This window comes from Canis lupus, chromosome 28 (assembly GCF_048164855.1).
Source record: "Canis lupus baileyi chromosome 28, mCanLup2.hap1, whole genome shotgun sequence".
NCBI classification, from domain to species: domain Eukaryota; kingdom Metazoa; phylum Chordata; class Mammalia; order Carnivora; family Canidae; genus Canis; species Canis lupus.
In genome coordinates, this window is record NC_132865.1 from 4,385,604 (window position 1) to 4,398,677 (window position 13,074).

General features: G+C 40.4%; 1 long non-coding RNA gene across 2 annotated transcripts; it reads left to right on the forward strand.

Moving 5' to 3' along the window:
• Positions 1-3,369: 3,369 nt before the first annotated feature.
• LOC140620116 (uncharacterized) lies at positions 3,370-12,820 on the forward strand. Of its 2 annotated transcripts, XR_012019855.1 has the most exons (6): positions 3,370-3,675; positions 4,473-4,634; positions 5,672-5,771; positions 10,942-11,221; positions 11,605-11,757; positions 12,076-12,820. It is a non-coding gene; the product is annotated as an uncharacterized lncRNA (long non-coding RNA). The 2 variants fall into 2 exon arrangements; XR_012019854.1 differs by lacking the exon at positions 10,942-11,221.
• Positions 12,821-13,074: the final 254 nt, after the last annotated feature.

Below are 13,074 nucleotides of genomic sequence, written 5' to 3' on the forward strand. Positions count from 1 at the left end.
TCTCCTTCTCCCTCTGCTGTTCCCCTGCTTGTGCTCTCTGGCTTTTTCTCTCTCTGTGTGTCAAATAAATAAAAAATATTTTAAAAATTAAAAAAAAATAAATTTGGGATGCCCAGATTCAAACTGTTTTTTTCTCAGGAAGAAGCTCTGGGGTTTGAGTTCCTACTTGGCTAGGGGACACTGTGGCAGGGGTTGTAGCTACAGATTCATTATTTTTCCATGGGAGGAGATGAGTTCAGGATCACCTTATGTCACCATCTTGAACTGGATAAGCCTATAAAACATTATTGAGACTAATTAAAGGAATTTAAATTAGGGACAGAGAACATCATATTCAGAGACCGAACTCAAAATTGGGAAAATATCAAATTTCCCCAATTTGATAAATAAATATATAATCTCAAAGAATCCCAGTAGGTTCATTTCTTTTTGGAACTTGACAAGTTCTTTCTAAAATATATGAGAAAATGAAAAGGACCAAGAACTGCTAAGATATTTTAGAAAAAGAATCAAAAGATGAGAAGACTTTCTCTAACAAATACCAACTTATTATAAAGCTATAATATTTGAGATATCTGTGTGTGGAACAGAACACACCAGTGGAACAGAACAGATAGCCAAGGAACAGACACTTGGTTTATGATGAAATGCCACTTCAGAGTCATGGAGAAAAGATTGTCACTGTTGGGTCCCCCCCCCCCAATAAATGATACTGGGTAATTTCATATTCATGTGGAGAAGATGATATTGAACATACTTAAAGCTTAACTTCGAAAGGATTAGATCTAAAGTGAAAAAGCAAAGCAATAAAGTTTTACAAAATAGCATAAAAGAGTATTTTCATGATTTCAAGGTCAGGAGCTTTTTAAAAAAGTTGTAACTGTAAAAATTGAAAAGCTTGATAACGTTGAAATTAAAAATGTCTATTCAAGTAAAGCATCATTGAGAGAATGGAAATGCAAGCTAAGGAATGGAAAAAAAGGTATATATAACTTAGTAAAACTTTCACAAAAAACTTGTTCAAAACATTAAGATTTTCTTTAAATCACTTTTTAACAAAAAGGCATTTCTGTCTGAAGACAAACTGGAGACTAGAAACCCATAGGTTTGATCAAATTACGTAAAGTTGGGACACCTGGGTGGCTCAGTGGTTGAGCATCTGCCTTTGGCCCAGGGCGTGATCCCGGAGTTCTGGGATCGAGTCCCATGTCAGGCTTCCTGCATGCAGCCTGCTTCTCCCTCTGCCTGTGTCTCTGCCTTTCTCTCTGTGTCTCTCATGAATAATAAATAAATATTTAAAAAAAAATACGTAAAGTCGCTGAACTTCATTAAAAATGATTGAAATGCAAATAAAGTACCATGAGATACCATGATAAATACCTACTAGGGAAGCTAACACTGGAAGAAAAGTAAAGTATCATGAAAAGTGTTGGAGAAAACCTGCAGCCACAGGAGCCTTTATACATTACAACCACTTCTGAAAAGAGTTTGACATTATCTACTAAAGTTGAATATTTGCAAGCCTTATGAACCAGTGATCCTATCCTGGGTAGTCACATAAAGAAACGTGTGCACCTGTGAACCAAGAGGTATTTACAAAAATGTTCATGTTGGGGTTATTCAGAATAGCTAAATGTCCACCAGCAATATAATGATGCTATATTGGTGCTACGTCCATGCCATGGAATGTTACCCAGCACAGAAAATTAATGACAGCAATGTGCAGCATAGGTGAATCTCATAAAAATGATAGTGATCAAGAGAAGCCAGACAAATAGGATCATATTATTCTCTTTCTATGTGGTTTAAAAACAAACAAAACTAAATTATAGTGTTTAGAGATGCTTATTTTGGTATAAAAAATTTCAAAAAAGGTAAAGAAGCAATTATCATAAAAGTCAGGATAGGGAATGCATCCAAGAGGGAACAGGTGTGTGATGTGACCAGAAGAGCTCTCAAGGACCTTCCGGGATGTTGTCAATGCTGTAGCTGACCTGGTCAGTGCCTACAAGGCTGTTCACCTTACATACCTTATTGCATTGTACATGCTGTGTTCTGTGCATTTCTGTGCGTGTATCATACTTCACAGTTTTTTAAGATAAAAATAAATCATTTCTTACAAAGCCCTCCTGCAAAAACTGATGCCGTTGGCCACTGATCACTCCATCATTCATTAAACTCTGTAAACAGAAGAAAGTATACTGTAGTTAATAAACACTTGTGTTTTTTAATTTTTTTCTTATAAATTTATTTTTATCGGTGTTCAATTTGCCAACATATAGAATAACACCCAGTGCTCATCCCATCAAGTGCCCACCTCAGTGCTCATCACCCAGTCACCCCCACCCCCTGTCCACCTCCCCTTCCACCACCCCTAGTTCGTTTCTCAGAGTTAGGAGTCTCTCATGTTCTGTCTCCCTTTCTGATATTTCCCACTCATTTTTTCTCCTTTCCTCTTTATTCCCTTTCACTATTTTTTATATTCTCCATATGAATGAGACCATATAATGTTTGTCCTTCTCCGATTGACTTATTTCACTCAGCATAATACCCTCCAGTTCCATCCAAGTCGAAGCAAATGGTGGGTATTTGTTGTTTCTAATGGCTGAGTAATATTCCATTGTCTACATAGACCACATCTTCTTTATCCATTCATTTGTGGTTTTTTTAAAGATTTATTTATTTATTTTAGAGAGAGAGTGTGTGCACGTGTGTGTGTGAGGAGGAGAGAGGTGTAGGGAGGAGAGAGAGTCTTAAGCAGACTCCCCACTGAACACAGAGCTGGACACGGGGACACGGGTTCCAGCTCATCACCCTGAGATTATGACCTGAGCCCAAACTAAGAGTCAGTGACTTTACTGACAGCACCACTCAGGCACTCCAGTTAATAAACACTTGTAAAGATGCTGATCACCATCGGTAATCAGAGGAACGCAAATAAAATTATGCTTATAACACATCAGACTTCCTTGATGTTCTTCATCCTCTTCCAGTCATTTTTTTTTCTCAGCCTCCTCCACGTCTCCATAAATCTTTTTAAGCCTCAGAGTTTACCTTTATACAATATGAACTCATCATCTTCTACCGCCAACCTTCTCCCTCTTCCTAGACACTCTCCCGCATTGGATTTGTTCACTAATAAACTTACAGGGTATTATTCTTGTGTGTACTCTCAGAGTGCTTTGCTAGACTATTAAAGAAAGAAAATGCATAATACACACTTCCCTTCACTAGCAATGTACTGTAGAGACTCAAAAAAGATTAAGTGAACTAATTCATTCATTATTCTATCCTCAAACTATTTACAATCTAATGGGTCTATGACCTCACAGTTCGGAGCACAGCTCCAATACTTGGGCAAGAATTCCCAAGGTCTGACTGAACAAACCTCATGTAGATAGTATGAAATAGACTAAGTCACTTTGGGACCAAATATTCCCCCTGTGATCGGAACTTTGAGTTGATCTAGATTGTTGATTCTGTCAAGGGAGCATAAAAATCATGAGGCCTTCCCTCTCTCCCTGCTTAACCACCAAGGTAGAAGCAAGTGACTCTCCACTGTTATATGACCTTCATATTATTCTACTCAGCCAACAGATATTTATTAACAGGTTCTGGAGCCAGCCTGCCTGAGTGTGAATCCCAACACACCACGTGTACCAGCCATTGACCTCGGTAAATCACCCACCTCTGCGCCTCATCTCTGGATCGTCATCTCGTGCTGAGAGTGTGAACAGCTGCAGTAGTGACCACAAAAGGACTGACTAGGCTACTAGTGCAAAGTTCCTACACCCATGCCTGGCACAAAATAATTGATGAAGAAATATTAGTTATCGCCAGTCATCCAGCAAGTATATATTAAGTACCCTCTACTTCATAGCCATTAGGAATACACTAATGAACAAGATGAATATGATCACAACCCTCATGCATTTTCCAGTACAAAAGAACAAGGCAAATAAAGAAGCAACAGAAAAAAAAAATGTGTATATATATATATATATATATATATATATATATAAATCTAACTTTTTGTCATTTTAATTGGGGAGCTAGCTCGTTTCTCTAGACGTCATATGACCACCTCCCTTCTCTGTCTCCCATGGGAGTATCCAAACTGGCAACCAGAGTGGGCTTCCCCAAAAGATATTAGTGACCCTAGTCTGGAGCTTGGAGCTAAAAATGACTCTAAAAAACAGGCAGCTAGCTTCAAAGTTCTGTTTGGAAACAAAGCTAATGCTACCCCATCCTACCTTTTCCATTCCATGTATTTTTTCCTCTATTTTTGTGAATGACAAATACATGTAAGACAGGAGAGAAGATGCAAAGATGTTTCTGACAGAGGGAGAATGACAGAAGGAGAGACACACTGTCCAGCGTTGAGCCAGAATATTCATGGCATAGATTTTTTTTTTATTTCTAAAACTAAATTTTAATTACTTTAACAAATACACCTCATTCTTCCTTTAAAGGCAATACAATCAACCTACAACGTCTCTTCAGATACACTGGTGAGATAAAAATGTTACTGTTCTTAGGACAATAAATACTTCAGCAGGAAAAAAAAGAAGAAGAAGAAGAAAAGAAGAAGAAGAAGAAGAAGAAGAAGAAGAAGAAGAAGAAGAAGAATTAATGTAAGTGTGAAAACCAGCAGTGAGTGGGCTTTGATTATCTCGGATCTCCAGTATTCTTTCTTCACCGAGTGTATTGCAGAAAGAAAAGGAACATTCTCCCACACTCGTCATTTATTATTTATTTTTATGCTTTAATTATTTGTGGAAATTCCTGACAGCTTCTTATTCAGCTGGTTTTACTGACAGTCAGGTTTGTACATTAAGGAGAAGGAGGACAAAGTATGGGCTGGAGAGGAGAAAACTGAGCCAACAGCCGAGTGGTTATGAAATGCATGGCTGCGAATTTAGAAATAATTTGCTTTAAGAAGGACGATAGTAAAGAAAAAAATGATTCTAATGACACAATTTGATCTCTTTTCTAAATGTTCTGAGAAGGTTTTCTGTCACACTGAAACTTGGGACCATGTCATAACTGGCCATCAGTGACTACGGGGGGATACTTGTGCAACCCGGGAGAGAGACAGCACGTGGTTCTAGAGCAAGGGCATGGCCATGGGATAATAATGATTCTGGAAAGTGGATCTAGTAACATGAACAACTGTTGGAGTCCATTCATTCATTCACATCTTCCTTCCTTCCTTCACAAACACATAAAGTGCCAAGCACTCCGTTAAGTATTAGAGTAGGAGACTAAGTAATTGCATTTGGAAGAGTGAACATTTGGGCAACCCCGGTGGCTCAGTGGTTTAGCATCGCCTTCAGTCCAGGGCATGATCCTGGGGACCCAGAGGGGCCTGCTTCTCCCTCTGCTTGTGTCTCTGCCTCTCTCTCTCTCTCTCAATCTCTCCCTCTCTGTGTCTCTCATTAATAAATAAATAAAAATCTTTTAAAAAAATCCTTTAAGAAAGAGTGAACATTTGAGTCAGAGGAATGGCTCTACTAGCTTCCTAATTCTTATAAATGTATTTGTTTAAATCAGAAAGAGTGTGTGTCCGTGTTGTTTGGACACTGGCTCTAGCTTTGGCTTATTAGACTGCTTTAGGTCTTTGTTGTGGTTTCTCTGTGCTTTTGTTTATGTTTCTTTGTTTGTTTTTCAGATATCCTTGACCATGTTCACCTTTCCCCCATCTCTATACAGAGACTCATGCTTTCATCTTAAAGATCAATAGAACTCATTTGAGTCTTTGGCTGTTCAAGGTAAGATATATTTTGAAGACCTCGTCAAAGATTTTATACTTTTCTTATTATTTCTAGCACCCAAATGGTTTCTACCATTCCCAGAGGCCGCTCGTGTTCCCGATCATTCTAGGCACTAGGTACTTCAAAGCCAATATCGTTACTCCTTAGGACAGAATAAAAAAGAGATTATTGTTATTCCTACTTTACAGGTTTAATAATTAAGGCTCAATGAGATCAACAATCGCCCCACCACTAGTTAACAGGGGTGCAGGGTCTTAACATGTCGGGGCTCAAAAGAGTTCTTCAGAGTTTTACCTATTTTGTTCTCCCTTTCGTAAAAACTTGACCTTAAGCACAATTGCAATTACAATTTCTCTAAATTTATACCAAAATGGGAAACTGCTCTTGGTTCTGCCTTCTTTCATAGCAGCTCCCTAGAGGGTTTTTTCCAGCAGCTTCTGACAATACAATGAGCACACAAGACAGGCATTCTCTGCTCCCTGTGCACATGTACCAGGACATCAAGTTTCCTCATTGCCTTGCATATCACACTCTTTTCTTTGAAGGGAATCCCATTTTCCCACCTGCATCCATCATTCATCTGTCATCCCATTCAACTGGTGAGGTTTTTAACTGGATAATTTTTTTTTCTTTCTTTCTTGGCTAACCTTGTCTCTCAAGGTCTTTGCTCTGACTAGAGTTTTAAAGCTCAGCTCATTTTCTTGCCCCCAGCTCACCCCCTTGGGAGTAGCAATTAACACAGGCACCTGTTTTGTTGGGTTATGCTTTTTACATATTGAAGGGCAGAGGCAACCTGCTTGGGTTGGTCTGAGCTTCCTTTTGATCTTACGGAAGCCACACAACAATATCCATCTGCACAACCCGAGCAGAGTAATTTAGGAATGGTGTATGGAGGAAGCGTGGAGGTGCTATTGCTTGGGTTTGAAGAGGGACTCATACAGTAAGAGCATGACCCCTTCTCAAACACCTCTAGGAACAGCAGATGTACTGTGCTGGGATCTCACCTCCCTCTTCTGATGCAGGGGATGAAAGTGCTTCTGAAGAGGAACAAAGACCCATGCTATCACAAAGCCTAGCATTTTCCCATTGTATTTGAACTGAGTATATTGCTCTTTCAGTTTTGCTAAGATTACACAAAAATGTAATTACCACGACACTATTCACCTGGGAACTTAAGAAATGAATACTAATGCAGCTGCGTTGTGGGGAGGAAAGCTTCCAAGCAGAGCAGACACTTTCCCCCTGAATCCAGAAATCTGCCTCTGTCAGCTATAATCGACCCAGGCAGCATAGGAAAGTGGTGTGCATTTTGCACTGCTCTAGAACCCCATAGTTGCTCCATATGGATGCACATGTGTGTTTATTTTATAGTGTAGGTTTTTGTGAACTCGGTGTTCTCCTTTCTACTTTTTTCCTATTTAGACTGCCAGAAACCTTGTAAATACCCGTATATTTTCTGCAAATAAAATTTGGTTTAGGGCTAGGTTTATTTTAAATAGAAGTTGAATCAATGTGAGTTTGTGTCTCAAACGAGAACTTAACATTTTGATTAATATCTCCCACTTCCCAATGAGGCTCCACGCCTCAAGCATTTTTTTTAATGCTTCAAGCATACCAGAGAAATCGTGGTTTTTGTTTGTTGTCTTTTTTAGTGAAGAAATACAATTAGAGGATGTCTAACTCTAGTTATTTAACAGCTGACTTTGCCTCATTACCCACATCTACACATGGGAAAGTTACGTGTCTTAGGAAAAAATCAAGACCTTTAATGTGGCTTGTTCTTTAAAAAGAAAAACAAACAAATAAAAACAAAACTTGTACCTGAGATTGGCAAGAGAGACAATGAGACTAGAGAATGAGGGGGAAAAGAAAATAAAGTAGGAATGGTACAAATTTCTAACAAATATTAGAGATGACATATAGAAAGCAAATAGTATAAAGCCAGGCACATAAGTTCTAGTTCAGAAGAGAAAGAAAGAAGAGATTGCTATCACCTCCACCTTCATCATTCGTTGTATAATCAAACTACACAGCCCTTGAAGATACAGTATTTCACTGCATGTGGCTAACAACAATAATGCGTAGATAGCTAGGATAGGTGGTGAGATCGTATTATAGATCATATATGGGTTGGCGTCAACACAAATCGAGCACCAACTGTGTACCAGGCACTATGCTAGGTGCTGGAGATGCAGTGTTGAGAGGAAAAATGCCCAGTCCTGGGTTTGAAAAATACATACGCCCAATCTCATTCAAACCACGGCAAGGAATTTTTTTTTTTTTTTTTTTTTTTATGATAGTCACAGAGAGAGAGAGAGAGAGAGGCAGAGACACAGGCAGAGGGAGAAGCAGGCTCCATGCACCGGGAGCCCGACGTGGGATTCGATCCCGGGTCTCCAGGATCGCGCCCTGGGCCAAAGGCAGGCGCCAAACCGCTGCGCCACCCAGGGATCCCAAGGAATTTTTTCTATACGTAGACATAAGTCACAAAAATGCAGGGTCCCAGAGAGAAGATATGAGCAGTACAACGTGGGAAGCCAGAGAGCATGTAGACCAGCAGAACGCCACATCCCTACCTGACAGTGGGGAAGTCAGAACAAGCCAACATCCACAAGGTCCTCCGAGTGCCCATTGATCTTTCAAGTGGGGCATGAACACATAGTCACAGGCTTGACTATTGAGACAGAGAAGACATCTCTTTTTCTATGTAACAAAGAAGTGTCTTGGCCCTGGAGTGTGGCTTGCAGCCTCCAGACTCGCTGCTGAAGCAGCCTGAGTGTTCATTGTTCTTTAGTGAGCTGGGTCAGTCCTCTTGGACCACCTCTCCACTGGGGCCTGGAAGTGGCAAGGAAAGGGAGCCAGAAAGACAAAAAAAACTGTCTGTCCCTTTGAAGATTGCCAAAAGCTTTAGAGAAATCGTTAGCTCCTTCTTTACTCTGCTCTTACAAGACGGCCACCCCCACCAAAAGACTGGAATTTCCTCCCTGGAGGGAGCTTCCGGAGGGTCTTTGTCAGAATGTAGCAGATGAGGGCCTCTCTGAAAAGAGAGAAAGTAAGTGTCCGTATAAGTGCTGGACACTAAGTGAAGAAGCCCTCAGCCCCCTTCCTCTGCTTGGTTGTCAGGTCCTTTGCATCTAGACTTTGGCTCTCTAAGCAGAAACCTTCTCTGGAGGTTCTAACGGACACCCCTGCCCCTACACAGAAGGACATAAAGATACTGACGCTGTGAATTCTTCAAGCAATTCTTAAAGACAACTCTGGTTGTCTTTAAGCAACCAGATAATGTGGAACTGATATTTCCACATTATCTGGAAATAAAGCTCAAAGTCAGATAGCAATCCTCATGTCCTTGGGCCTTCCAGACGGCTCGGTAATGCTCCATTCTTAGTCATGAGCAGACAGTCAAGAATAACCAGATATCTGAAAGCAACTTCTAATTTGGTGGCTAGAGACTAAAACAAACAAACAAACAAAAAAGGAAACAAACAAAAAAGCAACTTGGAGAAAACAGAAACTCTGCAGGAAGAAAAAAGCCAAGAATAATAACAACTGATACCCTCTGAGAGGTAAGAGAATATATTTTATCCTTGAAACAAGAAGTGGATGCTATAAGAAAGAACTTGGGAGGGGGAGTGGAAACTTTTAGAATTTATCAATTTCATAGGAAAAAAAAAAAAAAACTCCTAAAATTCAATAGAGGGCTGAAAGGAAATGTAGAAGTAATTGTCACAAAAGTAAATTGAAAACTTCAAAGAGGTTGAGAACAGGAGACAGAAGCTATGAATATTATTTCAAGAGGGCTGGCATCCAAATAATGGGCTTTCAGAATGAAGTACAAAGAAAATTGGGGAGAAATATCATCAAAGAATAAAATGCAGGATAATTTCTCCACAACTGCAAACCATATACTTCTAGAGTGAAACGGCCCTTGGAGGACCCAACAAAATACAATGAAAATAGATCCATACTGAGGCAAATCACTGTAAAAGTTCAGAACTTTGGGAACAAAAAGAAGGTTCTATAAACTTATCAAACGAAAAATCATATAAAGAAATAGTAATCTGACTGCCTACCGGAAATAAGAAATCAATAGAGTCATACTTTCAAAAGTCCAAAGTAAAATGATTTCTAACCTAAAATTCTGTACTTAGTCAACTATTCAGTCAAGTATCAGGGCAGAATTAAGGCATTTGTAGACGTGCAATATGGAAAAAATTGTGTCCACCTCCCACAGAGTGAAAACTGTCATCAAAATATGGGAATAAAAAGAAATCAGAAACACACACAGAGAGAAAGAATCCAAAACTGGACAGAAAGAAAGGGTATCTGTAGTGAAGAGAGAAGCCACAGAAACCACTCATTCATGCCACTGTAGGAGTTGGGATTTGGGGCTGTCCCCACACCTTGACTATCTTGCTCTCTTTTTAATCTGACTAAACTACTGAATGATGTGCTATTTTGAACAAGGAAGTAAAATCAAGAAGGTGAAACGTGTAAGTCTAAGAAACAGGCAAAGAAACTCAGAAGGAAAGAGAGTTCCAAGTATCAAAGAAAAGCATCAAAGAAAAAATGTAAAATTATCTGGGTAGTTCACATGAAAGAATCGTTCAAGGAAGGATTTCTCTTAAAGAAAAAAAATGTGACCACAAGTGTCCTAATATTAAAGGAAATGATGCTTCGAGGCTAATGAAAAGTATGGGAAGAATAATGGCAAATGGAGACATTATTAACCTTGGTAACAATAAAAAAAAATAAGAAAGGAAACATAATCATGTCACCGTGCTCATTTATGAATAATATTTGCATAGACATAATACTGAATAATAAACAATGGATAATGATTTAATCAAAATCATAATATCACTGTATTGGGAGGATGGGGAAGCAGGTTGGCTAATCTGAGAAAATTAAGTCTAGGATTCCGTAATAACCATGTAAAACAAAGACAGTAATAGACACACATTATTTAGAAATACAAGAGTGTGTAAATGCCAAAAGCTGAGAAAGACAAACCTAGCTGCTGGCCGGAAGGGGTCTGGGTGGCGCTCCTGCACGATGGGTGGGGGAACCTGTAGACTTTATTGATAACTTTGTAGTGTTGTTTAGCTTTTTAAACCATGTGTACACATTGTGCTGATGAAAATGTTTTAAATCATTAAATGTCTAGCTTGGTCACTGTCATATGTCAAGCACCTGGTAGTAGAGCAACTGGCAGTGACCGGCCTTGCGTAAGTATTTACAGAAAATGAGAACGAGGATGAGGCATGGTCATATCCTAGAGGAGCCTTCATCATAATGAATGGATCCCGTGGAGAAAAATTCACAGAACGAAGCGCAGCCAGTTGAACCCATCTCCTCTCAGGACGATCAGGAGCGATGAGTAGAGCTGAACCTCTTCCTTACCCTCCTGGGGTTTGAGAGGCTATAGAAGTAGCTTTAACCAAGAGGTAAGAAGTAGTCAGGGTCACGGTGGTGGCAGTCGTGTGTCTCATCATAACGTTGAGCAGCATTATGCGCCCTACCCATCACCGTAATATTAAAAAAATCACAGAATGTGAAGAAATGCCCTAGATTTCTCTAGGGCAGTAGATATGGGGAGGAATACAGCTTCAAACCCAGACAGGCCTGCAGTACCATAGGAAAGCTCCTTAACCTCTTTTTAGCTCATTTTCTCAATGTTGGAATGATCATGATAGCACTTAAAAGAGAAAATCCGAGAAAACACCTCAGTAGAGAGCCAAGCATTCAGGGTTGAGGAGCTGTTATCACCCTGGTTAGACTGGAAGGAAAGTTCCCCGAGACTGAGAATGTTGTCTGTCTTGGTCCCCAGGACCTAGAACAGTGCCTGGCACACAGCCGCAGGGCACTGAGGATTTGCTGAACGAAGGGATGAACTATGCGGTCAAAAGGAACAGCATTTATCTGGGGACTGGACTCCTGAGGGGACGTGGCTCAGCTGCCGCCATTCAACGCGGCCTCTTAGGTAAACTCCGCTTGTGGAGGGGAATCAATTTTCCTCCAAGAGTCACACTGGTTTTCTGCAGAGAAATGCCTTTCCTGGCATAGGGCGACTCACTTTGAACATCCCAACTGTGAGGGCCTCTGACTCTCAGCATCACAGGTGTTGAGTCTGGAATGAGGAGCTCCCAGAACTGCCACCGGGAGCCCTGGGGTTCTGTTGTTCAGTTTTGTTCCACGTGCCCTCCAACGATGACTCCGCGACTTCTCATTACAATCCTCTCTTATTGGATTTTTCTTATCTTCAATATGTTTTGTTTTTCCCTTTATCATCCATGTTCAGATACACGTTGGCTCCTACAGTTGTGCAACCCACGCATTTTGCCACTCCAACGGGCATCGCGTCCCTGTGTCTCTTCTCCATGGGGCAGGTGTCTGTGCAAGGAGAGCTTCCCTTATGATGAGGGAACCATTCAAGGTGTCTGGTCCCCTTTCGAAGAGAGGAGAGCATTTTTTTCCTCTGGAACAGTTGCTTTATTACCCTCCCCGCAAAATCAGATGACAATAAAGAAAAGACAAAAAACAGCTTAGCTACTTTTCTAACTCTTTTTTTTTTTTTTATCCCCTTCTGTATTCCTTCCTTTTAAATGCATCCTTTCTACTGTCCATGACCATCTGGAGAACATAAACAACCATTTTAGAACCCAGATGCCCAGCCACTGAGAATTCCCTAATTGAGTTATGCCGCAGTCAGCTGCGCACAACCACACCCACGGCCTTGGCAGGCTCCCCCGCCCTGCTGCAGAAACTCAGAAAGATTCTGAGGTTTCCAACTGGGAGGTGTGCTGCTTCAGGAAATATCTGTTCTGCCCTCCCTCCAACTTCCCATTTGCTGGCATTTTTCATTGATCTTGGAAAACACATGGCCGGCATCTGTCTGCGAATAACTATTTGTCATTGTGTAAAACGTCTACGAACCGTTCTGCTTATAGAGATTCCTGCAAAACAAAACACAGACTATGCCTTTTTGGCAGAATTGTTTTTCTGAGCCAAGTTGGGAAGACACTACCGTGGTATTCGGGTGGAGATAAGGGTCTTGATCTCAGGCAGGGTAGAAATGTCCTTTATAAATAAATCGAAATGCAGAAATAATTATTTCTGGCTTGTTGTTGTTGTTGTTGTTGTTCAAGAGAGGATTCTTAGGCACTGTGGCATTAAATTCACCCTCTAGGCCTCAGATCTGGGGATTACTATCCAATTTTGGGGTTGAAGAAACTGAGGTTTAAGGAGCTTAAGAGAAGGAGTCTATAGTCAAGATATTCTAAAGCCAAATACATAATTC